Source organism: Bubalus kerabau, chromosome 9 (assembly GCF_029407905.1).
Source record: "Bubalus kerabau isolate K-KA32 ecotype Philippines breed swamp buffalo chromosome 9, PCC_UOA_SB_1v2, whole genome shotgun sequence".
NCBI lineage: Eukaryota > Metazoa > Chordata > Mammalia > Artiodactyla > Bovidae > Bubalus > Bubalus kerabau.
This window is the reverse complement of record NC_073632.1, coordinates 88,462,418-88,489,934: the sequence shown is the minus strand read 5'-3', so window position 1 is coordinate 88,489,934 and position 27,517 is coordinate 88,462,418. Positions and strand designations below refer to the sequence as shown.

At 39.4% G+C, this 27,517-nt stretch overlaps 1 protein-coding gene across 12 annotated transcripts in view; it reads left to right on the top strand.

Moving 5' to 3' along the window:
* The window catches only part of HIVEP2 (HIVEP zinc finger 2), a 218,602-nt gene that overhangs the window by 6,335 nt on the left and 184,750 nt on the right, over nt 1-27,517 (top strand). Inside the window, exon 2 of one of the 12 annotated variants that reach the window (XM_055535791.1) lies at nt 12,785-22,907. The exons of the other annotated variants lie outside the window; for them this stretch is intronic. The gene's annotated coding sequence lies outside the window, so the exon portion shown is untranslated. The remainder of the gene's footprint in view (nt 1-12,784; nt 22,908-27,517) is intronic. 12 annotated transcript variants of the gene reach the window in all.

Sequence of the window (27,517 nt, the reverse complement as noted above, 5' to 3'; positions counted from 1 at the left end):
CAAAGGTATAATGATGAACCAGATCACAAAAGGAGCTTGATCTGCTGGGGCTGACCAGTCCTAATCATTAGGTCTGTTATAAGTGCTATGGAAGAAACATAAAGGAATGTGTAACAAGAGGTCTGTCATCCCTGTCTGGGAGTGAGGAGGCGATCTCTCTGAGGAGGTGATATTTGAGCTGAGACTGCAGAACAAATAAGAGGAGAAGAAGATAGATGGGGAGAGGGAAGTATCCTTCAATGAAGGAACAATGCAAATGAACCGAGGTTGGGGGATGGACAGTGTTTTGAAGAGTTAGAAGCAGGCCAGTGGGGCTGGAGGGCGGGTAACAGGAGAGGTAATGCAAGATGAGTTCAGAATATGTGGGCAGGTTGACTACATGAATGATTGTCCTTCTTGGCATAAATAGAGACTGTCCTTGACAAATCCAGGCATATGATGACCCTACCATTGGCCATGTTAGAGACATTCATTGGAGAGGGAATTTGGGAGGCAGGGCCTAGAACCTGGAGAAGACTTGTGTATAACCTGTGTCTTTTCATAGTACCTCCATATAAATGACTCTCCTGGAAATTTGTTATAATTTTATATGCTGACTTCAGTTTGAGGGGGTTAGTTGTATGAAAACTAACAGGTTTTTTGTTTTTTTTTTTTTTTTTTTTTTTTTAGGAATAAGTAGTTTGTTTTAAAATATACTTGTTTGGGGCTCTAGTTAACTAATTGGCTGGCATCATTGATTCAGTTAATGAATAACTGCAAATTCAAAAGTCTTTACAAGGTCACTGTGTGAAGTAACCGATTAATCTTTAGAGCTCTGCATGAGCTGGATCTATATGATTCTAAATAGCTACTAAAACATTCATTTTCCCAGATAATTTGTCTACATGTTTGCAAACTTCAGAAATTTTGGAGAAATTTGGATCCGACTTTTTTTTTTTTTTTTTTGCTTTCTGTGTGATGAGTGGTCAGTGTAATACTTACAAGAGAATATGAAGGCAAAGAGGTTCTTAAAATACAACATTCTTTTATGTAGTCTTGGACTCACGTTCCCTTTTGTCAGCTGTATCATTTGATTATTTGCTTCCTGTTTTAAAATGTATATAATGTAAAAAATTTTATTTAGGTGGTAGAAAGAGTCAGTATTTGTAGGTAGTCCAAGCTTGGTCTATGGAGTCATACTGGAGATCAGAATGAATAACTGAGAAATAGAAAGACAAAGATCCCTGACTGCAAGAATTGTACAGTCTAGAGAAGACAGATGGTTTCTAAGTAAACTTATTAAGCTTACAAGTGAAAGCAATGTATGAATGGAGGCACTTTTTTTATTTTCCCCCAGCAGGAAAGATTAGAAAATATTTTTGGGAGGATGTGATTTTTAATTGGGGCCTTGGAAAATTGGGTAGGATTTCAGTAAACAAAAGGGGAAGGGAAAGGCCCAGCATAATTTGATCTGGAGTTCTGGGGCAGAGTTAAAGTAATGGGAGAAAAAGAATAAGGTGAGCCTGGAAAGATACATTGTTTCCAGATCTGTGGGGCTCTACAGCCCTTCTGAGCTGGATTTCACTTAGGTTTTTGAGCAGAGGAGTGATACTATGATGTGTATGTTTTAGAAAGATGATAAGGGTATATGGGATGGATATCTTGGTAGCTGAGAAGCAGTAAAACTGTTGTAATGCTCCAAAGAGAAGTAACAAAGATCGACACTACTGCCTAACAATATGATTCTGTCATCTTGTTAATGGACATCTTAAAAGCACCTTGTAAAATAGTAACAAGAGTGATTAAAATATTTTGATAAAAATGGCCCAATAGGTATGACAGATTGTCAGTTTGAACTACATTTTAAATACAGCACTGCATTATTATTTTAACCTCTGTAGAACTTTTTGCTCCAGAAAATACTCATAAATACTAATAGTTAAAGTTGACCAACTTATGAAAATGGTTATACTGAGAATTACAAGGTATTTATGTTTTTAGGTATAAGTATTTAAGAAATGAATAGATGATTCATTTCATGGTTCGTTAGAATACTGCTTTTAAATTTTATTTATTTATTTTTTGGCTGTACTGGGTCTTCTTTGCTGCATAGATCTTTCACTAGTTGTGAGTAGGGGCTACTTTCTAGTTATGGTGTGTGGGTTTCTCATTGAGATGGCTTCTCTTGTTGCTCTTGGGTGGGAGGGCTCAGTAGTTGCGGCTCCTGGGCTCTAGAACACAAGCTCAGTAATTGTAGCACATGGCACATGGGCTTAGGTGCTCTGCAGCATGTGGGATCTTCCTGGACCAGGGATCAAACCCGTGTCTCCTGCATTGGCAGGAAGACTCCTTGCCACTGAGTCACCAGGGAAACCCTAAAATACTGCTTTTTCATTGATAACTTTTATACCTAATTCACAGCAATACTGGACAGGTAGCCTAGTGCAGTGTGCTTGAAAAGCAGTGGTTTTTTTTTTTTCTTCCCTTTGACAGATTTATTTGGTGGTTTTATTTTCTCTGATAAAGAAAGCAGGAGGTCTCTGAAACTTATTATTTGCACTATGGCAGATTCACTGCATTTCAGAAGCTCAACAGAAAGATGGGACTTTTGAAACTAGGCAATAAGTAAATGTAGACACACCCTCATTTGTATTTGCTTGGGGATCTGTAGGCATGCATATGTGTATGGACATGCAAGTGCACAAACACACTAATCTTAGAAAATCATATGTGTACAGTGAGAAGGAAAATTTGATACTTAGAATGCAGTGTAGTAATTCTCATCCTGATAGTTGCAGAGAGTATTTCTTTTAAAATGGAGATTAGGTCTAATTCCATATAAAGAAGATTATAGGAAAGGTAATTTAAATTGTAAGTAGCTTTGTTCACTAAAATGCTAGATTCATTTGAAACAGTGTTTCATTTCTTTTGGAAGCCAGACAACTAGTTTAATAGTGTACATATGAAACACTAATTTGGTTTGTTAATTGGATGCAATTAAACTGAGGTTATTTTATACTGCTTAATTGTCTGAAAATTGCATGCATTGCCATGCCTGTGTAATGTGAGGCAAAAACTGGGGGGTTAGTGGGAGCTGGGGCAGAGGACTTAAAGTCTAGTTGTGTCTTTGCAATTAACTTTCTGTAAAAACTTGGAAATGGGTCATTTTAAACTCTGGACTTGATTTGGAAATGGAAAAGATGGGAACAGATGGCTTCTAAAGGCTCTTCCAACTCATATTTTATCAGTTTATAAATTCTTTGTAGTTATAGAGAATGCAGTGTCATTATATTCTGTAATTATGGTATTACAAGGATGAACCAAACACTTAAAAAAATCAGCCCGGTGCCAATTTAGCAAATCCGTTAGAAGGAAGGGAATTTAGGTTTTTAAGAACACTTACTCTGTGCAGGCTTCAGTGCAGGCACACTCCTCATGGTTACACTTAACGAAACCGAGACTCAGAAAGGGTAAGTGGTTTTGCAAGGATGCTCTGATAGTTGGTGAAGCTGGATCTGAACTCAGGGCCGTTTGGCTCCAGCAACCTGTGGTCTTTTCACCATTCCACACCACATAAGGTAGTGTTTGCACATCAAAATTATTTCAAAAATTTAAAGAAATCATCAACCATTTTGTCTCTTTATTGCATTGTTCTCCCCAGTAGTTTATGCACATCTGCCAGTGGGATACCCAGGTAGCCTAGGGGTTAAGAACTGGTTTGAGGGCAGCTATCCTTGTGGCTCAGCCGGTAAAGAATCCACTTGCAATGTGGGAGACCTGAGTTCAATCCCTGGGCTGGGACCATCCCCTGGAGAAGGGAAAAGCTCCGCTCTACAGTGTTCTGGAGAATTCCATGGACTTTATAGTCCATGGGGTCTCAAAGAGTCGGACACGATCGAGCGACTTTCACTTCACTTCACTTCAGACCTGGGTGAATTCCAGTTCCACGACCAGCTCGGGGAATTTAGGAAGGCCAGCTAATCTCTTTGCAATTACAAAATGAGAATGGTAATCTCTGTTTAAGGGTCATTGTGAAATTTTTATGAGAATGTGGACACTGGTATCAATGAAAGTGAAAGTGTTAGTCGCTCAGTTGTGTCCAACTCTTTGTGACCCCATGGACTATAGCCCACCAGGCTCCTCTGTCTATGGAATTCCCCAGGCAAGAATATTGGAGCCGATTGCCATCCCCTTCTCCACAATACACAGTAAACACTTGATACCTCGTAGCTATGATTGGGGCTTTCCAGGTGGCTCAGTGGTAAAGAATCCTCCTGCTAATGCAGGAGACACAGGTTTGATCCCTGGTTTGGGAAGATTCCCTAGAGGAGGAAATGGCAACCCATTCCAGTATTCTTACCTGAATAATCCCATGAACAGAGGAAACCTATGGGGGCTACAGTCCACGGGGTCTCAAAGAGTCAGACACAAATTAGTGACTGAGCATGCACACACGCAGGCAAGATTATTGTTAAGAAGGGGTTATGTGTTAGTTGCTCATCTGACTCTGCGACCCCATGAACTGTAGCCTCCCGGACTCCTCCATCCATGGGATTTTGCAGGCAAGAATACTGGAGTGGGTTGCCATTTCCTTCTCCAAAGAAGGGGTTAGATCAAAAGAAAAGACAATAAAATTCTTAGACTTTGATTGAAATGGTTTAAGAAGTGATGTCAGAAGACACTTGTTTCTTCATAATTAGCAAATGGAAATAGCAATTAAAATTTGGGATATTTCTCCTTTAACTCAGCCAGTGCTACACTAGTGAAGTGAAGTAAATTATGTGGTTCTCTGTGTATCATCCTTCTTGAGTTTTTGATCTAAAAATAGCCTTTGGGGCCAGAATTACCCAACTTGAACTTCTCCGTAAATTGCAAGAGCCAGAGAACCAGTGTTTACTCCTGGGGCCTTGGGCTTTCTTAGGAGACCAGCTAAAGTGTTTATGAGACTGCTGACTTTTAAACAAACACTTATTAATTCAACAAAAATTTATTAGGCACCTACTCTGGAAAAAGTGCTGTACTATACACTGGGGATTCATCAGTGAACAAAATAGTAAAAAGAAAAAAAAAATTCCTGTCCTCATGGTGTTTATATTCTAGTGGACTAATTTAGAAACTTTTTATGGTGTATTCAGCCATTGTACTACTTTCTAGTGTTTTTAGGAATCTCTGCTTTTATATTGAGTCACTCCACCCAAATAACAGTTAAAGAAACATTGTAAAATCTTACTAAATCAGTAACGAAAACATCCCATTATATATATATATATATATATGGCTCAGTTGGTAAAGAATCTGCCTGCAATGCAGGAGACCCTGGTTCAGTTCCTGGGTCGGGAAGATCCGCTGGAGAAGGGGTAGACTACCCACTCCGATATTCTTGGGCTTTCTTTGTGGGTTCAGCTGGTAAAGAATCCACCTGCAAGGTGGGAGACCTGGGTTCAATCCCTGGGTTGGGATGATCCCCCAGAGAAGGGAAAGGCTACCCAGTCCAGTATTCTGGCCTGGAGAATTCCATGGACTATATATAGTCCATGGGGTCACAAAGATTCGGACACGACTGAGGGACTTTCACTTTCACTTTTCACACACACACACATACATATGTATTTGTATTTCTGGTAATACAAATACCTAGTAAGGTAGCTGCTTGAAATATTTTTCGCAGTAAGGTAGTTTTTAAAGAAGTACTGTTTGTATATAACTAAAGATTTTAACACTAGCTTTTTAAAAAATTCCTCTTTAGCATTACAACCCTTCATACTTATAGAATCATGTCCTGGCTATTTTTTTTTTTTTTAAATGGGACGGAGGAAAAAATGGTTTACAAGTGACACATAACTATTGTAAAACACATTGATCAGTTTGTTAAAGTGATTACCACAAATAATATTTGGATTTTTAATTTTGTTTTTATTTTGTTTAAATTAATTTTTAAAATGTATTTTAAATCTTGTTTAAATGAATTTTTCATTTTTAACGTGATTTTTCTTATAAAATTTCTAATGGGTGAGGATGGTTTCCGCTTTCACAAAAGTGTGGTAGACACAAGGCGTGGTGTGCAGTAGGTGCACAGTAGAGATCTGGTAAATGCTTTTGAAGTCCTAATTCTCAAGACGCTTACTGTTTACCTGGTGAGAACAGACCTTTGACCCACTGTAAGCAAAGGCGTCATCAGAACCACATGAGGGATGAAATCTTGCTCCCACAGGCACATCAATCTGCTCACCCTTAACTGTTTCTTCAGTTTTTTTTTTTTTTAAGTCCTCCAGGAAACAGCTCCCTCACTTCTCCATGCAGCAGTCACGGACACTTCTTGCAGCCATAGTCAGCCTCTCCTCGGGTTCTGCACTTCCCGCTTATTTTTATAGCAAGGGAACAGATGGAGTCATCTTGAGGAAGTTTTTTTCCTGCGGTTGGATAGAGAAGTTTAGTGTCGAACCCGGATTCCTCTCTGCAGAACAGTTTTCTTCGGCCATATTTTGTTAGGGTGCTCTTAGGAGGAAAGTTGTATGGGGGTGGTCATGGCTCAGGGCGGTGGGGCTTGAGAAAGACTTGTTTCTTGGTGGGCCTGCTTGGATGAATTAGGCAGAAAAGAGGGAGGATGCGCCTTTTCTCCACTGAAGACCCTTGCCCTATGCAGGCAGAGAAAAATGAAGAAGCTGGGGGTGAGTCTTTTCTTTTCACTTGAAGCGAGTGAGGAAATCTGTCTTTGCAACTCAGGGGCGCCCCATGGGACAGTCCTAATGGCTGGCCCCAGCACTTGATGGACAGGTCATGGGAAGTTCAGCTTCTTTTTTATCCATGGAACAGTTATCAGGCTTTATTATTATTATTTTTTCTCCTGATGCTTCCATTTCGAACAATCCCCATTTCTCTAAGCGAGGGAAAAAAGAATCCAGGGTTGGAAACATTCAATTAATTTTCTTGTCATTCAATGTATTTGCCATATGTCAAGGTTGTGTTGGGAGAGATAGAGATCTGGGGGGTAAAAATGAGGATTTCACATTTCTTTTGTGCCCATTTTGTGAGGATGTGCTCATTAGAGCTCACACCAGGGTTGCAGAGGACACCAGGAGGGCTGACGGTAAATCCTGAGCCCACTAGTTCATTGCTTGCCTCATTATTGATTTTCAAAATGATTCAGGCCAAGTGGCTGTACCTCCGTTACATTTCATTGTTTCTTCATCTGTAAAAAATGAAGCGTTGTTTATAGCACTGCCCTACCTCCTGGGAACAGAGCAGGGTAACACAAGAGAACTGGAGTGGCTATTTTTAGGATGTGAAGCAATACTAAGTTTCGAGAATAATTCAATTGTTGGGGGAAAAAAATCTGATGCACAGCAATACATTTGTGACAAGGGTTAGTAGAGTGTTCTTGAGATAATTGACTGCTATTGATGCAATTTATTACAGGCATATGTAATTGTTTTCAGAAAGATAATGGTCAGCAGCTCCACAGCTTAGCGTCATATCCCTAATGCATCTAAATTTTGGACGGGTCACAGATGAACATGTGTACCAAAATTTCGAGATAGTTATACCCATGTCAAGCAAAAGAAAAAGGAATCCAAATTCATTTGTTTTTGAATTTATAGTCTGTTTACTTCTTCAGATGACCTCAGTGATATTGCGATGAACTTGTTGCCCAAATTTAATCAAGTGTAGCTTTTAAAATGGGCCAAGTGGCTGAGAGTACTCAAAATGACCTTTAAAAATAAATCACCCGGCAGTATAGAATGTAGCAAAAAACTGGATACTATGTGGAGGTTAGATTTTTAATGGATAAACTCAAATTCGTTCAGTCATCAGTTGATTTTTGTCCATGTTTGGTGAGAATTTACTAATGTCAAACCTAATGTCGTCTGAGAATAGTTATGCTAATGATTTTTGTCCATGTTTGGTGAGAATTTACTAATGTCAAACCTAATGTCGTCTGAGAATAGTTATCCTAAATATTAGTAACAGATTTGGAAGAATTGTACATTCTAGCTAGTAATCCCAGGAGCTTAGATTGTGAGGACATTATCCTGATAATTTGTCTTTCTTTTCCTATATTCTTCCTTTTCCTTATGTAGAATGGGAGCAATGAGAAGCAAAGAGAAGACATTTTGAAATTAATAACAAGTTTTCCTGGCTTTGAAGCTTGCTGTGATTATTTTAACCCTTCTTACAAAAGCAAACAGTGTCTAACAATATATTTAATGGTTGACATCTCCTTTAAGCCAACTGGTTTTGGTTTATGTTTCATAAAAGATTTTTACAATATGCCACACTGTTGTGTAAATCAAACTACTGTTCTTATGTCTGGCATGTAAGTGTTTCTGAAAAGTGAGGCAGTGAGAGGGTTAGGCGTGGGGAAATGGATTTCTGAGACTCTTTTGGAATTTGCAGATGGCCTGCTTCCTTGTTCAAAGGAACCTCTCCTAGTGCTAGTTTCCAGACAGGTCAGATCTTGGGTGTGAACAAGCTGCGCCTCCAGTACTAGTTTAGCATTTTGTGGGTAATTTTGCCTCTTCCTGTCACTCTGATACAATGTGGAACACTGCAGTGATGACTTTTTTAGGGCATCCTTTAAAGTGTCTTAATTTGAATTATGCTGATTATCCTTAAGGGTAGGGTCTGATGTATTGATTTGTCCAGGGATGACAGAACACTTTGCAGTGTGAAGTTTTTCGCTGAATTTCAGGCTTAGAGAAAACCACTGGAGGCGTCATTTAATCCCCAACTGAGTGAGGAGCAATCACTCAGGACAAATCACCAAGGACTGCCTGCATTCACTTTACACACACAACTCTTCCTTTCTCAGGGAGGCCTGTCCACTCTTGGACACTTCAGTTCATCAATTGAGCCTTCTGCCGCTGTCCAGAGCAAGTTTGCTCATCGACTTGCATGACAATCATATCATTATTTAAAGATAGCGATCATGTTCACCCTAAGTATTCTTTTCTCCAGGCTAAATATCCCTGGTTCCTTCAATTAGACCTCTTATTATGTAGTTTTCATTTTTTATTTTATTAATTTCTTTAGGGATCAGGCTGTTCGTGTCTGAAATCTACTTCAGGCTATTATTTTTTTATGAATCCTCAAAAAAATTACTTACCTCCAGTTACTCTTCAGAATATATCCTCTTGCCAGCTGGTTTAGAAGCATTTTACAGACAAGGTCTAGACATGCTTTTTGAGGCTTACAACTGGAAGAGAGCTGGAATGTCCAATAATATAATACAAATCTATTTTAACATAGATGATTATGGAGATCCTCGTATGTGTAAAATGTATGGGAATATGAAATAAAGTATAAATAGTATATAAAATATAAAGAAGACGGACTATTCTCATCAAAACTTTTTTTAAGTGAAATAAATTAAAAATAATAATTAAGGTGAGCTCGGTCAGTGAAGGCAGGTTAGAAGTAGAGGAGTTTTTAACAAGCAGATCCTTTACCTGCTGTTCTTTAAGACAAGCTCAAGACTTTCTTCTGCTAGTCACCAGTTCTATTAACCCTATGGGGCATGATTTCAAACTGTTTACACTGTGGGACTGTCACGACAGTGAAGAGAGTGAACATAGTCCTTACTGCCGAAAGTTTTCTTCTGCCCTTGTGAGGCATCATCAAAACTTTTGTAGTTTACTATATTAAGGAAAAGAACTATGCAAAGGAAGCTATAATTAAAAGAAACAGGTTGTGCATATATATGGAATTTAGAAAAATGGTATGCTGCTGGTGCTGCTGCTAAGTCACTTCAGTCGTGTCCGACTCTGTGCGACCTCATAGACGGCAGCCCACCAGGCTCCCCCGTCCCTGGGATTCTCCAGGCAAGAACACTGGAGTGGGTTGCCAGTTCCTTCTCCAATGCATGAAAGTGAAAAGTGAAAGTGAAGTCGCTCAGTCGTGTCCGACCCTTAGCGACCCCATGGACTTCAGCCTACCAGGCTCCTCCGTCCATGGGATTTTCCAGGCAAGAGTACTGGAGTGGGATGCCATTGCCTTCTCCGAGGAAAACGGTATAGATGAACTTATTTGCAAAACAGAAATAGAGACACAGACAAGAGGACAAACATATGGATACCAAGGGGGGAAGGGGAGGTGGAATGGATTGGAAGATTGGGATTGACATAGATACACTACTATGTATAAAAGAGATAACTAAGAACCTGCTGTAAGTACAGGGAACTCGACTCAGTGCTCTCTGGTGACCTAAGTGGGAGGAAAATCCAAAAAAGAGGGTGTTTATGTATAGCTGATTCACTTTTCGGTATAGCAGAAGCTAACACAACATTGTGGAGCAACTATAGTCCAATAAAAAATAAAATAATGTTAAAAATAAAATATTTATCACAAAAAATTAAAAAAGCAGGTTAAGATCACAAGTCAGGAATATATGAAATATTAAGGTGCAACATCACCCTTGGGTGGGGATATCGAGAGAGTTTCCTATGAGAATGAGGTGCTTTAGGTGGGCCTTGATTTTAATAGGTGCCAATCTGAAGAGGGGGCTTCCCAGGTGGTGTTAGTGGTAAAGAACCCACCTGCCAATGTAGGAGACATAAGAGACATGGGTTCAGTCCCTGGGTCATGAAGATACCCTGAAGGAGGGCATGGCAATCCACTCCAGTATTCTTGCCTGGAGAATCCCATGGACAGAGGAGAGTGGCAGGCTACAGTCCATAGATTAGCAAAGAGTTGGACATGACTGAAGCGACTTAGCACACAACCTGAAAAGTGTCAAGGTGCTTTCAGAGAAGCATCTGATTTGAGGAGAGCACAAAATGCATATGAATCGAATGTTAGTGAAAAAGTTAGAAAGGTTGGGATACATCTTGTGAGGATTTGTATTTCAGCATAAAGATTGTGAACCTAAAACACTAGAGAGAGGAGGGTACACGTCTGTAACACGTGGAGACTTTGGTCCCTGGTCTGGGCATTTCCATGCAAACACAGTTAGATGAAAGAGTTGAAAGGCGTGTCTGTGAAAACTTCTATGCAGAAAATCCTGTTGCATTTATAATTAGTGTGAAGTGTGTGTATTTTGCATAGGAGGTATATTGACTTTGAATTAGCATATTATTATTGCTGTCTTTGTCCCAGGAACCCAGAAATCTCGAGGATAATGACTTTAATCATAAAAGTAAAGCAAATATATTGCTAGTGGACGCACTGTTATTCACACCTGTGCCAGTTATTCAAAACTTTTCTACTTCCCACTTTTTGGCCATAGAAATGACATGCCATACACTAAGTTTAGCACAAATGGAGACCACTTTAACATAAAAAAATTTTTTTCCTTCAACTTATGTATTGTTAGTTAAAAGTGGGGATATAAAATGTTGGGAGATACTTCCATGCAGGTGTCTTACTTGTAAGAATGTTATTTAGATAGCAACTGAATGAGTTCTGTTGCATCTTAATCACAATTTGGAAAAATATTCTTACTTTAGGTCTGGAAGGTCTTTAGTGTCCGTGAGAAAACTCTCTTCTTTTAATTTGCCTGCATGATTGCTTATTAATCCACCTAATAAATAGGAGAGAAGATAGGTACCTAGATGGTGGGCATATTTCACAGCACAAGAGGCCCTTTATGCAGAAGCGATGTATAAGACAATAACTGAAAGTTAATAAGTTACCAAAACAAAGGCTATCATTTCCTCAGTGGGCACTTTGACCTTGCAACCCTGGTTATAACCACTGTGGAAAGTAGCCTATTTTAGATTTAACTCTAAGCGCACTTTTAGTCTCTGGAGAAGTACACAGGACATTGTGAAGAACTAGGAGAGAATAAAAAATACCGTATCGTAATAAAATAATTTGTGCAGTTCATTAATTTTTAATCTCACTTTAGTGCATGTGGGAACGCTGATGTCTCAATAAAACGCTTGATGGTAGGCCATGGGGGCACTTGCTATTATTTAGACTTTATTGAGGGCCAATTCTGGAATATTAAATATAGACAGAGGGTGGAAAAGGAGGGGGTGTTCTTAAGCACTTGAATGCTATACATAAATATGTTTCCATTGGAAGAAGACACTGACTTTTACCCAGAGCCTGAAGGGTATGAGGGGGGACAGTGCTTCCTCTTGTGGTCGTCTAGAGCAGGGGTCCCTAATGCTCTAAGGTCTGGGATCTAATGCCTGATGATCAGAGGTGGAGCTGATGTAATAATAATAGAAATGTGTGTGTTAGTTGCTAAGTAGTGTCCGACTCTTTTCGACCCCATGGACTGTAGCCTGCAAGGCTCCTCTGTCCATGGAGCTTTCTAAGCAAGAATACTGGAGTGGGTTGCCATTTCCTTCTCCAGGGGATATTCCTGACCCAGGGATCAAACCCCTGTCTCCTGCATTGCAGGCAGGTTTTTTACTGTCTGAGTCACCAGGGAGGCCCCAGGGAATAATAATAGAAATAAAGTGCACAATACATGTAACGCACTTGAGTCATCCTAAAACCATCCAGCCCTGGGGCCAAAGTTTTAGGGACCGCTGGTCTAGAGAGAATGAAGCACCTGGAGGTCAGGGCCTGCCTCAGTGACGGGTGCAGTTGCCCTTTGTATGGTGATCCAGCCTCCGAGAGATCAAGACACTCATCATTTGTGGTGAGGACCATTTGATAAAAAGAAGTTTATAATTTGGGAAGTGGTTTGTAAGAAAAATAAATCATGGGACTTGGAAAAGTGGAAATAGAAAAATGGTTTGACTGGAACCAGAATGTGAAGCATGGAAGTAGGTAGGTTTTTTCATGAAAAGTTTATTCATACTTGCACGTGTGTATGTGTGTGTGTGTAAATGCAGTTCTCCATTTATTTCTGTAGTTTCCCATTCACTCGGTGAGCTGCCTGTCATCCCTATTGGACTATACTTAAGATGCTTCATTCTGAGCTGGACTGTGACCCCGGGAAGTTCTGGCTTTGGAGGAACCATGCAGCCCAACAGTGTGTCATGAAATAGGACATGACCAGAGAAGGAAGAGTGTCCTGATGATCTGGTCACGGCATTTCTTAGGAGCCGGTTTTCTGGAAACACAGCAAATGACTTACAGATGCTCATTTCAGAAGAAAGACTCAATATTGGATATTATGAGAGAAGAATACAAACTTAGGAGGCTTGAGTATTTTTAGAGATGCCAGCTTGTGAGGCACACCAGTCTCTCACAGTCAAGTTACATCAAAGACTAGTCAGAGTCTAAGAGAATGCGGAGCCTCTTGTGGTAGTGAATTGGGATCTCAGAAACATGGAGACCCAGATAATTACTGCTGTAACTCACTACGATTCTCATATTGTCACTGAGCGTCTAAGGGAAACCAATCCTGAATGAAATAATGAGTCTTTAAAAGAATAACTTGGGGAAATTCAAGTCTCTATTCTTTCTATTGAATGAAGTGATAATACGTTTTATTAAGTTGGAATCATGCACTCTCATAACATGCTTCAAAGCACAAAATTGGAGCATTTAAATTTTTTTCCAGCACTTGTTAAAGAGAAAGTCTAAAATAGGCTATCCTGCAAAACATCCTTTCATCCTCATAGTTTACTTGTTCTCTTTCATAATATAAAAGAGATGCATTTGAATATAGCACCAGGAACCTGAAGAATTCATAGTTTATTATGATGATTTATATTTTCAATTATGTTTATTCACAAGTTGACTTATGTTTCTGCTCTCATACTGGTCTTCATATTGTCAGTTCAGTTCAGTTCAGTCGCTCAGTAGTGTCCGACTCTTTGCAAGCCCATGAATCACAGCACGCCAGGCCTCCCTGTCCATCACCAACTCCCAGAGTTCACTCAAACTCATGTCCATCCAGTCCGTGATGCCATCCAGCCATCTCATCCTCTGTCGTCCCCTTCTCCTCCTGCCCCCAATCCCTCCCAACATCAGAGTCTTTTCCAATGAGTCAACTCTTCGCGTGAGGTGGCCAAAGTATTGGACTTTCAGCTTCAGCATCAGTCCTTCCAATGAACATCCAGGACTGATCTCCTTTAGGATGGGCTGGTTGGATCTCCTTGCAATCCAAGGGGCTCTCAAGAGTCTTCCCCAACACCACAGTTCAAAAGCATCAATTCTTCGGTGCTCAGCTTTCTTCACAGTCCGACTCTCACATCCATACATGACCACAGGAAAAACCATAGCCTTGACTAGACGGACCTTTGTTGGCAAAGTAATATCTCTGCTTTTGAATATGCTGTCTAGGTTGGTCCTAACTTTCCTTCCAAGGAGTAAGCGTCTTTTAATTTCATGGCTGCAATCACCATCTGCAGTGATTTTGGAGCACAAAAAAGTAAAGTCTGACACTGTTTCCACTGTTTCCCCATCTATTTGCCGTGAAGTGACGGGACCAGATGCCATGATCTTAGTTTTCTGAATGTTGAACTTTAAGCCAACTTTTTCACTCTCCTCTTTCACTTTCATCAAGAGGATCTTTAGTTCCTCTTCATTTTCTGCCATAAGGGTAGTGTCATCTGCATATCTGAGGTTATTGATATTTCTCCTGGCAATCTTGATTCCAGCTTGTGCTTCCTTCAGCCCAGCATTTCTCATGATGTACTCTGCATATATATTAATTTACAGTAGTACTGATTCCCTTTATTCTGTAATTAGGATTATAAAACAGAATAGTTTTTAGTCGTCCTTCTTTTGTTCTCTCCAAGTGCCATCATCAGCAATTAAATATAAACCAGAGAGCATGAACTTTGAATAAAATCTTCAGTAAGCTTAGACAGTATTTGGGCAGTCATTTGCAGCTTGTGGAGTGTTAATTATATACCACTGACAGATGATTTGAAGGAATAAGTAAAAGTATGTTCTAATCAAAAACACAAGAATCACCCAGGAGACAGACAATCACAGCAGCATTTCCTAGAATTGAACACATTCGGAATCACTTTTACGATCAAGAATCCTTTGACAGAACTTGGGAAGCCCAGGGAAGTTGTTTAAAAGTTGCTGTGTTCAGACTAAATGAATAAAGCGATAGGACGGGATTATTTCCCAGGACCTTCCCAGCACTTGTACTGCAGAGGTGTGGCTACTAAGCTAGCCCAGAGCATCCTATGTAGTACAGAAGGGGTTGTTTTAGTCTGGAGTTAGGAGTATGGGATGGGAAGGGTGCTATTTTTTTTTCAAACAGATTGGAAGGAGTCCATTTGAGGTTCACACATGTATGTTAGTCCTCTGTTTTCTGAGCTGATTTCTTGATAAGATGGGGACAAGGATATATGTGAAGTAAATGTTAATAACGCCTGACTTCCCAGGTGGTTCAGTGATAAAGAATCCACCTGTCAACTCGGGAGACTTGAGAGATGTGGGTTTGATGCCTGGGTCAGGAATTTCTCCTGGAGGAAGAAGTAGTAGCCACTCCAGTATTCTTGCCTGGAAAATCCCATGGACAGAGGAGCCTGGCGGGCTAGTCAGATAGGACTGAGCACAAATGTTAACCTTAACAAACTATGCTAGTTTCATGTTATTACATGATAAAATATCCCATTGTGTTATTCAGAAGTTTAGAAAATAAAACAACAGAGGTTCTCAGGGGCTTTGGATCACTTGGAGTGGAAGCCAAGGTTACCTTAAATACTGCCCTTAGGTAGTAAATGCTGGGAGAGGACAAGAAGTATTTACCCGATTGTGAAGTCTTTTATATATGTTTAAAATGTAAAAAAAAGAAAAAAATTAAAAAATTAGTAAATTAAAAAAAAAATGTAACTTCTGGGAGTTCACCTGGCATGCAGTGGTTAGACTCCGGGCTCTCAGTGCCTTGGGCTCAGGTTCAGTTTGTGATCTGAGAACTAAGATCCTGGAGCAAGCTACACAGTGCTACCCCGCCACCACACCCCAAAGTAACTTCTTTATCAAGGAGAGGTAGACCTGAATGATGAACTTCTTCAAAGCTTCAAGATGATGATTTCTTTATAATTCTTCAGGTGCATTTACTTGTGAATCCATAGGTTACAATGCCCTGCACATTTTAAATATCATGATTCTTTTAGCAATCTAGAGTTAAAAGCAGACTTTATTTTTTAAGAGCACTTTTATGTTCACATCAAAATTGACTGGAAGAGAGATGTCCACATATCCCCTTGGCTTCTACCTACCTCTTCCCCCTCCCCACCTCCCACCCCCACCCCTAGTAAGCCTCTTCCACTGTTAAAATCTTGCATAGAGTGGTACATTTGTTACAATCAACGAACCTATGTTGACATGTCACAGTCAACCAAAGTCCATGTAAAGCCCTAAATATGTAAATTTCACGTCTTTTTGTGAGCCACTGCTTAGTTCAGTGTTAGAGACAGCAGCACAATGTGACATCTGGAACTTTGATTCACCAGGAGAAGAATAGAATCTATAATTTCTTAAGCTCATTTAGTTTTTATTTAAAAAATGATTATACAGTACATTATGGTCTCATTTTTAACCTTTATTAACCTTAAGCCACTGCTTCTCTAGAATTACACATGGTTATAGTCTGGTTTATGGTTTCTTAACTAAATGGAAGGCTGGAAATTTAAAATAAAGGAAACTTTTAAAAAATCACCGTTATTTTTATATGAATGGGTAATTTAAATTTTAAAACATTCTGGCCAAAATCCAGTGCCATCAAACTGTATATGTACAAGACTGATTCTTAAGAGACTCTGAGTTTTTAAAATATTAGACATTTGAGATATGTTAAATTAGGACCAAATAAGTAAAATGACTTTAATGTTGTGCAGTGGGTGTTTTAATAATGAAAATGTATAGAATAGGCTTTTAGAAACGTCTAAGGAGTGTCTTCTTGCCCCCTTTGTCCTCACTGGAGCTATGCTGGAGAGAAATGGCCTTTTTCCTCTTATATCTGACAGCTAAGGAGTCCACCAACAGGAGATGGCAAAGGAGGAGAAAGCATAATCTCAACAAGACTGAAATGCTTTTTCACTTTTGATTGTTTAAAAATAATCCTAGGGGAGAAAAAGAGTCATCTTGGGGGAAATTACGTTAAAAATTAAGCAAAGAAACTTGCCCTAGGAAAGTGCTTCCTCTGACACCTGGAAATCCAGGCCTTTCCCCTCACCCCGGGGAAGAAGCCGGAGTAGGAGCGGCGGCCGGGCCGGCCAGGCTGACCCGGGCAAGCGGAAGAGCGGATCCTCGCAGCGACCCCCGGAGTCGGGGGTCCTTCCCGCGCCGGGGAGCCCCGGGCCACTCGCCCGGGAAGGGGCTGAACCCTGGGCCCCGGGTCGCTGACAGGCGAGGGAGGGTGAATGCCGTGACGTCTCCGCCGGCTTCAGCTGCACAACAGGAAATGCTCTCAGCCTCCCCCCTTCCTGCCCAGAGAAAAGTGGGGCTCGTGCTCCCGCCGCGCCGGCCCAGACCTAGTTTCTGGGGCGCCCTGAGAAGACACTGACTTTTGCCAAGGCTCCCTCTGAGGAGCCTGCCGGGGGACTCCGTTGTGCTAGAAGGGCGGGGAGGTCGGGCATCACTGGCCTTGGGGAGATCACGGCGCTTGCATCACAGAGAAGCCCTGTGGACCCACCGACCCGAAGCCTTGCGGCGCAGAGTGCTGAATAATGCTGGCTGCAGAGGGCCTGAGCCGACTTGTTCATCGCTTGACAGACTGTACCAACTCTCTTTTCACAAAGCCCTACAGGAAACCTCTCCTTTCACCCTCCTTCTAACTGTCACCTGTTTACTTTGTTGTGGAAGCAAAGATGTGACTGTTTAGTGCAAAGCACGGGCATCCTGTCCTTACAAGACAACTCAGTATTCAAGATTTTAATCGTTGTTTTGTAGGTAGTGAAATCTTGTTTGAAAAAATGCTTACGATCTTGTGAATTTGGAAACAGTACTGTGTCCCTGGGTTTACAATGCTCAAATTATAGATGCTTGTTCTCCCCCCTCCCCCCCCACTGTTTTTCTTCAGTTTAAAAAGTTGAATCCAAGCAAATCCAACTTTTTAAATAGCAGGTGTTTTACTTTGCATTAATGATCTTTCAAGTTACACTTTAGAATCTATGTTTAGTATTAATAGTCTGTTATTTAGTAACATGAATTTTAATGTATTTTATATACTAATGAGCATGATAAAGAAGGGTAATATCAGCCGGGCAGTCATCATTGAGATTACTTCTCTGCTTGACTCATGAATAGGCTTTGTAATGGAAGATTGTTCTTTTGGCTCCACAGCCAAAATGCCAGAGTTCACTGGGAGGTCTGCTTAGGTTTCTTATATCAAAGACTTGACAGAGAAAGGATTTAACAGATGAAAATATGATTTAGTAGTTCATAGTAAACGTAGAAAATCACTCTAAATGGGGACATACACTGTTAACATATTTAAGTTAAACTGACTCACAAGGCTAATGACTGACCTATGCTTTTATAATTGTTGCCTGAATATTTTCCTGTAAAAGAAGTCCCCATGGGGTCATTAGATGTGTATATGGTACAATGTCATTTCCCTTGAGATGCTTTCAGCTGATTTATGCAATAAGGAAACTGCAGAGTATTTGAGTACCCTTGGAAGAAGAGCGGTAGATTGCAACATTATATCTTTTTTAGATAGCTTGTTGCTTTGACAGAATATAACATAAATATCCTCTCTTTTTACCATGTGAATCTCATTCAAGTTGTTTTCATAGCTCTCTTATTTGGTGGTGAGATGTGCAAAAATATTTGTACAGATATTCTCAATGACTCTGTAAAGGAAATAAAGTTAGAAGTTAAGAACAGAGAAGTTGTGACTGTTCAGTATTATGCCAAAGAGAGTGGACTCCATTAAAATTTACTCTCAATGACTAAATGGATTCAAGGGGCAAAGGAGATGGTGTGAGAGAAAGTGTCTTGTAAAACTGAAAAGCAATACATTAATGCAAGATTGGGTTTTTTATATGGTTCTTTTTCCCTTCTCTCCCCAATAATAAAATTACACAGAAGAAAATTTTGATATAACAAGGACAACTGTTAAACTGGAAATTAGTCTCAAACTTTTGTGGCCACAATATAGTTGGGTCCTCTTCACCATGCTTATTTACTTTATAATAAGATTTAACAGCTTTAAAACCCAGCTTGGCCATTTACAGCACTGGTATTATGAATGCATTTATTTAGCACTATTAATATAAGGATCAATTACTCCAGATCTGTATTAAAAATAATCCTCAGTTTTTATTCAGCATCTCATTGGAGGTGCTAAGTCGGAACCTTAGACACATTAATTAAATCCTGTAACAACACAGAGGTTAGCCTGCTGTTTTCTAAAAACCACTGTGTGAAGAATTCATATGGACTGTACATAGAATCTGCATTTTTATAATATCAGCACATCAAATCAACACGTCATCTGTGATTCTGATACAGATGTACAACTTGATTCATATAGGAGTTATAAATAGATCTACTTGGGGTACATTCTACTTTTTTTGTGGCAGAAGAATTTTGTGTCTGTATAGTAACGAAAACTATAATTCTGAGTAGGGTGGGTAGAAGAATAAAATGTTTCTCAGCTGAGAAGGTTGTGCTTCTTGGAGGAATATCCTAGACTAAATGCGATCCATTATATCTCAGAATCATGATTTGAAATAGCTTGAAAAGTATTTTTAAAATAACTGGTTTTGTACTGTATGTCTTTCCCAGTGAGTTTCACCAGCCAGGGCAGAGTTTGTCTTGTCCCTGCTGATTTCCTTAAGGCCTAGAGCAGTGCCCCAGTCAGGGCAGATGCCCAAGGCATGGGTGCCCAGTGAAGATACTAAGATGCTATCGCTACCTCTCATGTTTTAGACACTGTCTCCTGTCCCTGGGTCATAATTTCAGAGTCCTCTTTTTGTTCAGTGGTTTGAATTCAGCGATTATGAGACAGTATTTGATTTTCTTTCAATGAATTAAAAACACAGAGTAGATGCACAATAGGCATTTAGGAAGTTGAAAAACGTTGAAAGAAGCATGGTGTTTAAGCAATACTGTCTTCCTGCGTGCTTTGTTTACTGTTCTAATCATTTGCAGCTTTCCTTTTCCATCTAAGGAGAATCATTTTTTTAAAATGCTTATTGACTATTGATTTACATATGAAGACATTTAGTGAAGCAAAAGATCAGTCCACTTGAATTTGAACCATTTTTATTAGCCCTTATGGAAAAGGAAATGGCAACCCACTCCAGTATTCTTGCCTGGAGAATTCCATGGACAGAGCAGTCCGTGGGCTGCAAAGAGTCGGACACAACTGAGTCACTATCACTCACTATTAGCACTTAACGCTAAGGCGCTACATACCAGTTTGAGATCCAAAGATTCTCTGAGCTCTTAAACATAATTTCTCTTTGACCATTCATTGCATAATAGGATCTTTGATGTTGGGTTTGAACCTTTCTGGAAATGGGAATTGTGGATTAGAAGCCCATGGCTTTACTTTCAGTACCTAGGATGGTGCCCAGCATAGACTCTATGGGCTCCAGAGGACCAACTTTGTAGGCAGGCGTGTGATCTGTGTAGTCCCCAGGCCCCCGGCTTGGTTTAACACTCTGTTGTCTTAAAATTCTTACTTTTTGAACAAGGAACCTTGTATTTTTGTTTTGCATTGGGCTTTGCAAATTATGTAGCTGATCTTGGTGCTTAATAAATATTTATGACAGAATGAGTGACTTGACTACAGGATTTGGAAATTTAGATATTTTAATCCTGAAAGCATTGGCTTGATGGTGAATTTTAGTTTCCCTGTCTGTCTGAGGTGCAGAGAATGAAAAACAGACTGGATTCCATCCAATAAAGTATCTCAACTAGAATATTAAAAAAAATCTCTTCTCCAAGGTGTTCAGTATAACTTCCTGGTGGGGTTGAGCTAAGTAAAAGTTCTGATAGAATGTGGAAATTGAAGCTCACATAATGGGAAATATAATAGGTAGTATCATCTTTGTATTTTATTCTTTTCTTTATAGTCTCAGCTATTTTTTGATTTGTGTTTTTTTAAACTCAGCTTTCTGTTGTTTTTTATTGTTTTGAAAGTAGCTCTTTGTGTAGTTTTATTTATTATTGTTATTATTATTTTTTGGCCACACCGCATGACTTGTAAGATCTTAGTTCCCTGACCAGGCATCCAACCTGTGCCTGCTGCACTGGAAGTGCAGAGTCTCTATCACTGTACTGCCAGAGATGTCCCAGCTATTAACTTTTAATTATTTGTCCCTATTATCAATGATGCAATTATTCATGAGTATTGATTTATTGATAATACTCAGTATGTTAGATATTGGGCAGAATTTATATTAAAAGGTGTTTCTTTGTTCTCTGGAGAGTATGAATGAGTATATAAAATAATGGAAGAAGGTACATCATAGTGGGAGGAACATGCTGTGGTCATCTGGTCCTTCCTTTGCCTCCAGAAGCAAGTTGGTTTTAAAAAAACAATCTATATTTAAAGCTCTCCAGGGATGTAAATTGCATCATTTTTGTTGAGAGCCGGTTCTGTTGCTTAATCAGATTTATGGCTGGAAAAGAGGCAGTATAGAGCATGACCAGGAGTGGGGGTTTCACAGCTGGGCTGTCTGGGTTTGAATGTTGCCTCAGTGACTTTCTATTTGTATGACTTTGGGCAAGTTGCCTCATGTTTCTTAGCCTCAGTTTTCCTCACCTGTACAACAAGGATAATTCCTAAAATGGATTTCAAATGTTGTTCTAAGATTAAGTGAATTAATATATGTAAAGTACTTGGTCTACAGGAGGAAATTTTAAAAAGTCTACTTATTTCCTTGTTTATTTAATGTTATTTACAATATTATCAAATAATAACTGAAAGCTTACATTGATACCCTCAAAGACATCCTGATCTCTGAGGGAACTGACTTATAATCTAAGAATAAGGATATTGTGGAATGAATGTAAAAATAGAAGGAAGTAGAGGGTGATAAAGTCTAGAAGGAGCCCTAAGCCGTCCTTGGGGCAGGGGTGCAGGGACTGTTCTCTCAGCTGCTCTTCCAGGGGTCAGTAGGTCACTAGGACAGTATGGGGAGGGTTTGAGAATGCATGGGGGAGTGTGGGGAATCCCAAATAGTTTAGTGTGACTGGAGTTTAAAGGACAATTGGGAGACCATGTAAAACATGGTAGGCTGAACCAGGCCATGAAAATGTGGACCAGAGACACAGGAGAGCAACCAGAAAAATCTCATTGTAGGAGCCAGGCTTTTCTCAAAGAGAGAGAGAGTGTCAGTACCAAAGGCTGTGGACACTCAAAGGAAGATAAAAACTCAAAAGTGATTTAATAACTACGAGATGGCTGGTGTTTATTTTTGTCTGTCATTCACTCTGTAGCGTGAATGACTATTTAAGCCCCTAGTATTGGTGAGTGTAGGGGAGACATTTAAATTAGACACAGAAGTTTCTGACTTAAAGAGGATTAAATCCTTGAATTACCAAAAGAAGTTTTACAATCTTTTTTTCTCTAATGTTTTCAAATTAGGATAAACCACAAGCTCATAGTTAGTTCATGGCCCCACTCCATTGTCATCTTGGCAATAGAGCCTGTTTATTGTTCTAACTTTAGAATCTAATCATGTTTTTAGTTCGTATTGGTAACTAAAAAATAAAAATATTGAATGCCAGGCACTTTTCTAGGCACTTTTCTATGTATTAATTAATTTAATCTATTTCTATATATCTTTATCTCTTTTAGTTAGGCAGGGCTTTTAGTCTCATCATTTTATAGGTGATAAAACTGAAGGACAGAGAGATTAAGTATCTTGTCCAAGGTCACAAAGTGGTGTGCTTTGGAGCTTCTGTTTAGCAGACAGTCTGAATTCAAACCTCAGACACACCCCTTTATCATGACTACCCCTCCTGCTTCCTTACTGTGGCTCGTTGCACAGTTTGCTGGATACATGGGTGAATGAATGAATGAATTACTGAAAAGGATAGATTGATAATTACTTTTATTTAGGTTAGTCAATCTGACTAAGAAGTCTTTCTTCCTGTTAGTGGTAAGTTTCTTTTTTCTAAGGGAAGTTTATTCTTTCATTATTTCAAACAATAATCTGTCTGGTAAAGTCTTGGAAGTTTAAGATGTACTTGGGAATTTGTTTCTTGGTAGTTGGGGAATAGCCAAATGAGTTCTTCTTCTGGTGTTGGGTCTTGGTGTGGGCGGGGTGGGGGGGGGGGTGTCTCAGTTTGTTAGTGGTGGTAATCCAGAACGTGATCATGCTATCTGGGTCGTGCAAGACTGGAACTCCCTGGGAAGTGGTGGTGCTGTGAGCCCCTGGCCTCAGGCCAGCTCCGAGTGCCCTGAGCTTTGGAAGTCAGGACTCTGGAGATACCAAGATAATGATGTGACAAATAAGTAGCAGAATGTGACAGAAGGGACATTATTCTTTTGTTTGTGACTTTCTTTTTAGCTGTAGCTCTCTGACCTTATGTAGCAGTTATGCAAAATGGTCTATCATTCTTACTTTTAGAGATGAAATGAGTGTGAAAGGAAAGCATTTGCAGGACCCAACAGAAAATTTGCCTCCTGTGTCTTTACAGTAAACAGAATAGTTTCATAGGATGAAACTTAATCTCCTACTATAGGAATACTTTTTAAAAGTTTATGTTTAAAGATATAAAAATGTATTTGAAAGGTCTCTGATTTTTATCTAGAATAAAGAACACGTAGAGGGTTTTTTTTTCTGCAGGAGGGCATGGCAGCCCACTCCAGTATTCTTGCCTGGTGAATCCCACGGACAGAGGCGCCTTGGTGGGCTAGAATCCATGGGGTTGCAAAGAGTTGGACACGACTGAAGCGACTTAGCATGCACGGGTTTTTTTAACTCCTGTGATTTCATCTGTGAATAGATAATTCCTTCAGACATTTCTGCCTCCACTGAGGACCAAGATTCTTTGCTCTTTAACATTATTGACCAGTGTGGAGCTGGCATACATTTATCGATAAGTTATTAATCTTAAGAATAGTCATTCTAAAATATGAAAGGAACAGAGTGAGGAGTATGGCAAGGTATTGTTTTTTACACTAAATCTGATTATCAATATTTAAAAATGTACCTTTACTGTCCTCGCATAGATGATGGATATTGTGTTTTATTTTCTAAAACTTAATAGGTTTGAACATGGAGTTATTCATAGAAGGCAAATAAGAGGAAATTTATAAATTTGGGTCTTTGAATAGAAGAGTAATAAACTTATCCATCCTATAAACTGCATTATAACATGTGTTTTATTAAGAGCAGTGTGACTTGAAAAAAAAGACCTGTATGTGAGATTGTGAGATTACTGTGGACCTAGATTTACTTAGGAGATATTTGTAGACAGTTCCTGATTTGAGCTGCCACTAATAAAGTGCATCCCTGACCTCACCGATGAGACTCTAGAAAGATTCACTTTTTGATTTTTTAAAGCACAATTATGAATCAACTCTTAAAACATAAAGCTCTGAAATGGGTGAATCAAAGCACTGTCATCAGGAAGAGGATAGAGGATGTTTATATATTTCACACAAAGTGCATTTAATACTATTATTTTTCTAGTTTTCCTTTTATTTATTTAGATCTTTCGTCATGAAAAAAAAAGAGTTGAGCTGACTTACTTTATAATTTTTGAGAGTTCTTTTTGCTTGTGTTTTTATAGACTTAAATTTTTTTTAAATATGGCAAATACACTAGAATTAAGAAATCCAGTGTGAATGAATGAAAATGTCATTAAACTAGGTAGAATTTGGGATAGATCAGTGACTTGGAGTTAACAAAGACATTTCAATCAAAGCAGAAGAACATGTTTTAAAGATAAAGCAATCTAAATTGTATGACTTAAAAGTAAAATAATATGTAAGGAATTATATACCCTGAAGAAACACATGAATGTGTTAACTACAGATATTTATATATATATTTTTAAATCATGGTAGGAATGACTTAATCTGAGACTTCAGGCTGTCTCAGTTAAACTGCTCTTATGCCGTCATCGTTTTCAAAATTACTGCAACCTGTATGTGTCAGTTTGTTTTTACATCGCTTGGTCGTGGGAAAAAACATTTTTGTAGGCTAAGGCTCTTTCATTCATTTATTTCCCCCATACTTACAATATAAGAAGGTGTTAGTTCTCTAAAATTGAAAGAACATTGTGTTTATTGGTGAATAAGGACTTCTTATAGAGTGTTCTATTTTTACAGCTGTGCTTCATGGTATCATGTTCCAAAGAGGTCAGCTGGGCATGACCTCATGGGCATGAATCTTGAGGAGACAATTCTGAAACAGCCACAGGCCTGCAGAGTTGAAAGGCAATGCAGAATACCCAAATGCTATAGTCGGGAGGCATCGACTCTGTTAATGCTTCAGTAGTTTGTTTTTTAAGTAGCATCTAAATTCAAAACTGAATCCAAAGATAAGAGGATCAGGTAGGGTAAGACCCAGGAGGATGTAGCTAGTGGGAAGCAGGATTTGCATCCGTGAAAATTCTCAGTACTGTTGCAGTTTTAATTCTGAGTTTGCTTAAGAGAAGAAATAAATAGGAAGGTGAAGAGGAGGGCAGAGGGGGTTGAAAGAAGAAGGTATTGAAAAGGGGAGGAGAGAGACTACTGTGATAGTTTCATTTCAGTACTAACAGTGTTCTTGCTAAAACTATAGAAGAATAGTATGGTTTTCAGAATGTGCATGAAGCTGTTTGAGAAACAGAATTTATTTGATGTGCAGATATGATTATTTGGTGGATATTGCTTAGCGTTGTCCTTTGTACAGTCATGGGCAAGGTTTGAGGCTGCTGTTGGGTACACATATCACTAGAAATTGTATATAAGACTCCCACTAAATGAAGTAAAATCTGAATTACTAACATTTCCCCATCATTTAGAAAAGATATGTTACATTCTCTTTTATCATCACTGTTAACAAGAATGAAATTTGTCAGTTTGGAGTTCACACGCATTCATACTTGTTGCCATCTGCTGCAGGTGATTGTTACATGGAAGCCATTTCAGCTGGCATTTGCTGTCCCTTCTCAGCACCACATCAAGGCATGCACTCAGGAAATTTTGAGGAAAATGTTTTAATAGGGCTGGAGTGATAAGTCACTCATTTTGGTAATGTAACATCAGCACTTTATTTTTCTATTAAGCATATTTTATTTTTCATGTAAAATAGATCAATAATCCTGGAGAAGAAAGAAATTGGTGGCAAAACTGAGAGTATTTCACAGACAGAACCGTTACTTTCACTTACTCATATGTGGACAATTAGAATAAGCATACGAAAGAAGTTATCAGCTAATTAGAGGTGAAATTTTTAGTGACATATATTAATCATTGTTTATGGCAGCCTAAGTGTTAACAATAGCATATTAGAACACTGGAGTGGGTTGCCATTTCCTTCTCCAATGCATGAAAGTGAAAAGTGAAAGTGAAGTCGCTTAGTCATGTCCAACTTCTAGCGACCCCATGGACTGCAGCCCACCAGGCTCCTCCGTCCATGGGATTTTCCAAGCAAGAGTACTGGAGTGGGGTGCCATTGCCTTCTCTGATATTAGAAGAAATATGTTTGAAATCTAGTGTACCTAAACTATTGCCAATATTTTTGTATGTCCACTATGTTAGAATAGAAGCTTTTAGAAAATTAAAAAACACTGTGTATTAAGAAAGAATTTGCATTAATATATGATAGACAATTAAAATACAGTAGCTTCTTTCAACACATATATCATGTTTGTTTACTGTTTGTTAAGTTATTTAGCCAATATTTTTGAGTGTCTGTTATATGCCAGACACTGTTCTAAGAGCTGGAAGTACACCAGGAATAAGAAAGGCATGGTTTCAGCCTTTGTGGGGGACACCCATCCATATTAATCCAGTATTCATATGGATCTATAATTATATACTATGCTTAAGTGCTACGCTGTAGATGAGTAAGGTGTGAGGAGAGAGGGGAATGGGGCAGCTTTGTCTTTTGGGCAAAGTCAAGGAACGATCTTCTGAAGGTGGGGTGTGTTGAGCCCAGAGTGACTGATGAGGAGACATTAACTAAGTGAAGGAAGTTCACGGGTTATAGCTCATTCGGTGAAGAATCTGCCTGCAGTGCAGGAGTCCGCCTGCAATGCAAGAGACTCAGGTTTGATTCCTGGGTCTGGAAGACCCTGGAGAAGGAAATGGCAACCCTCTCCAGTATTCTTGCCTAGAAAGTCCTGTGGAGAGAGGAGCCTCGGTGGGCTACAGTCCATGGGGTCGGAAGAGTCGGACATGAGCTAGCGACTGAACCGTCACCAGCAGGTAGAGGGAGCAGCTTGCATGTTGGCCCTGTGATGGCTGGGACCAAGGGTCCCCTCAGAATCAATGGAGCACTGCCATGGCTGGAGTACCTTCAAGAGCAGGGCAGGTGAAGCTGGGAGAGTTGGTGGGGCCATTGTATGCAGAGCCTTAGTTTAAGATATTGGTCTTTATCCTAAGATGAATGGAATGGAAAGCCTTAGAGGGTGTTTGAGCATGAAGATGAAAGGGTCAGATTTGCTTTATGAATATTACTCAGTCTCCTGCAGAACAAACTGGAGGACACCATGAATGGACCTGGAACTAGTTAACAGGCTATTGCAGTAATCTAGGGAGTGTATTGTTACA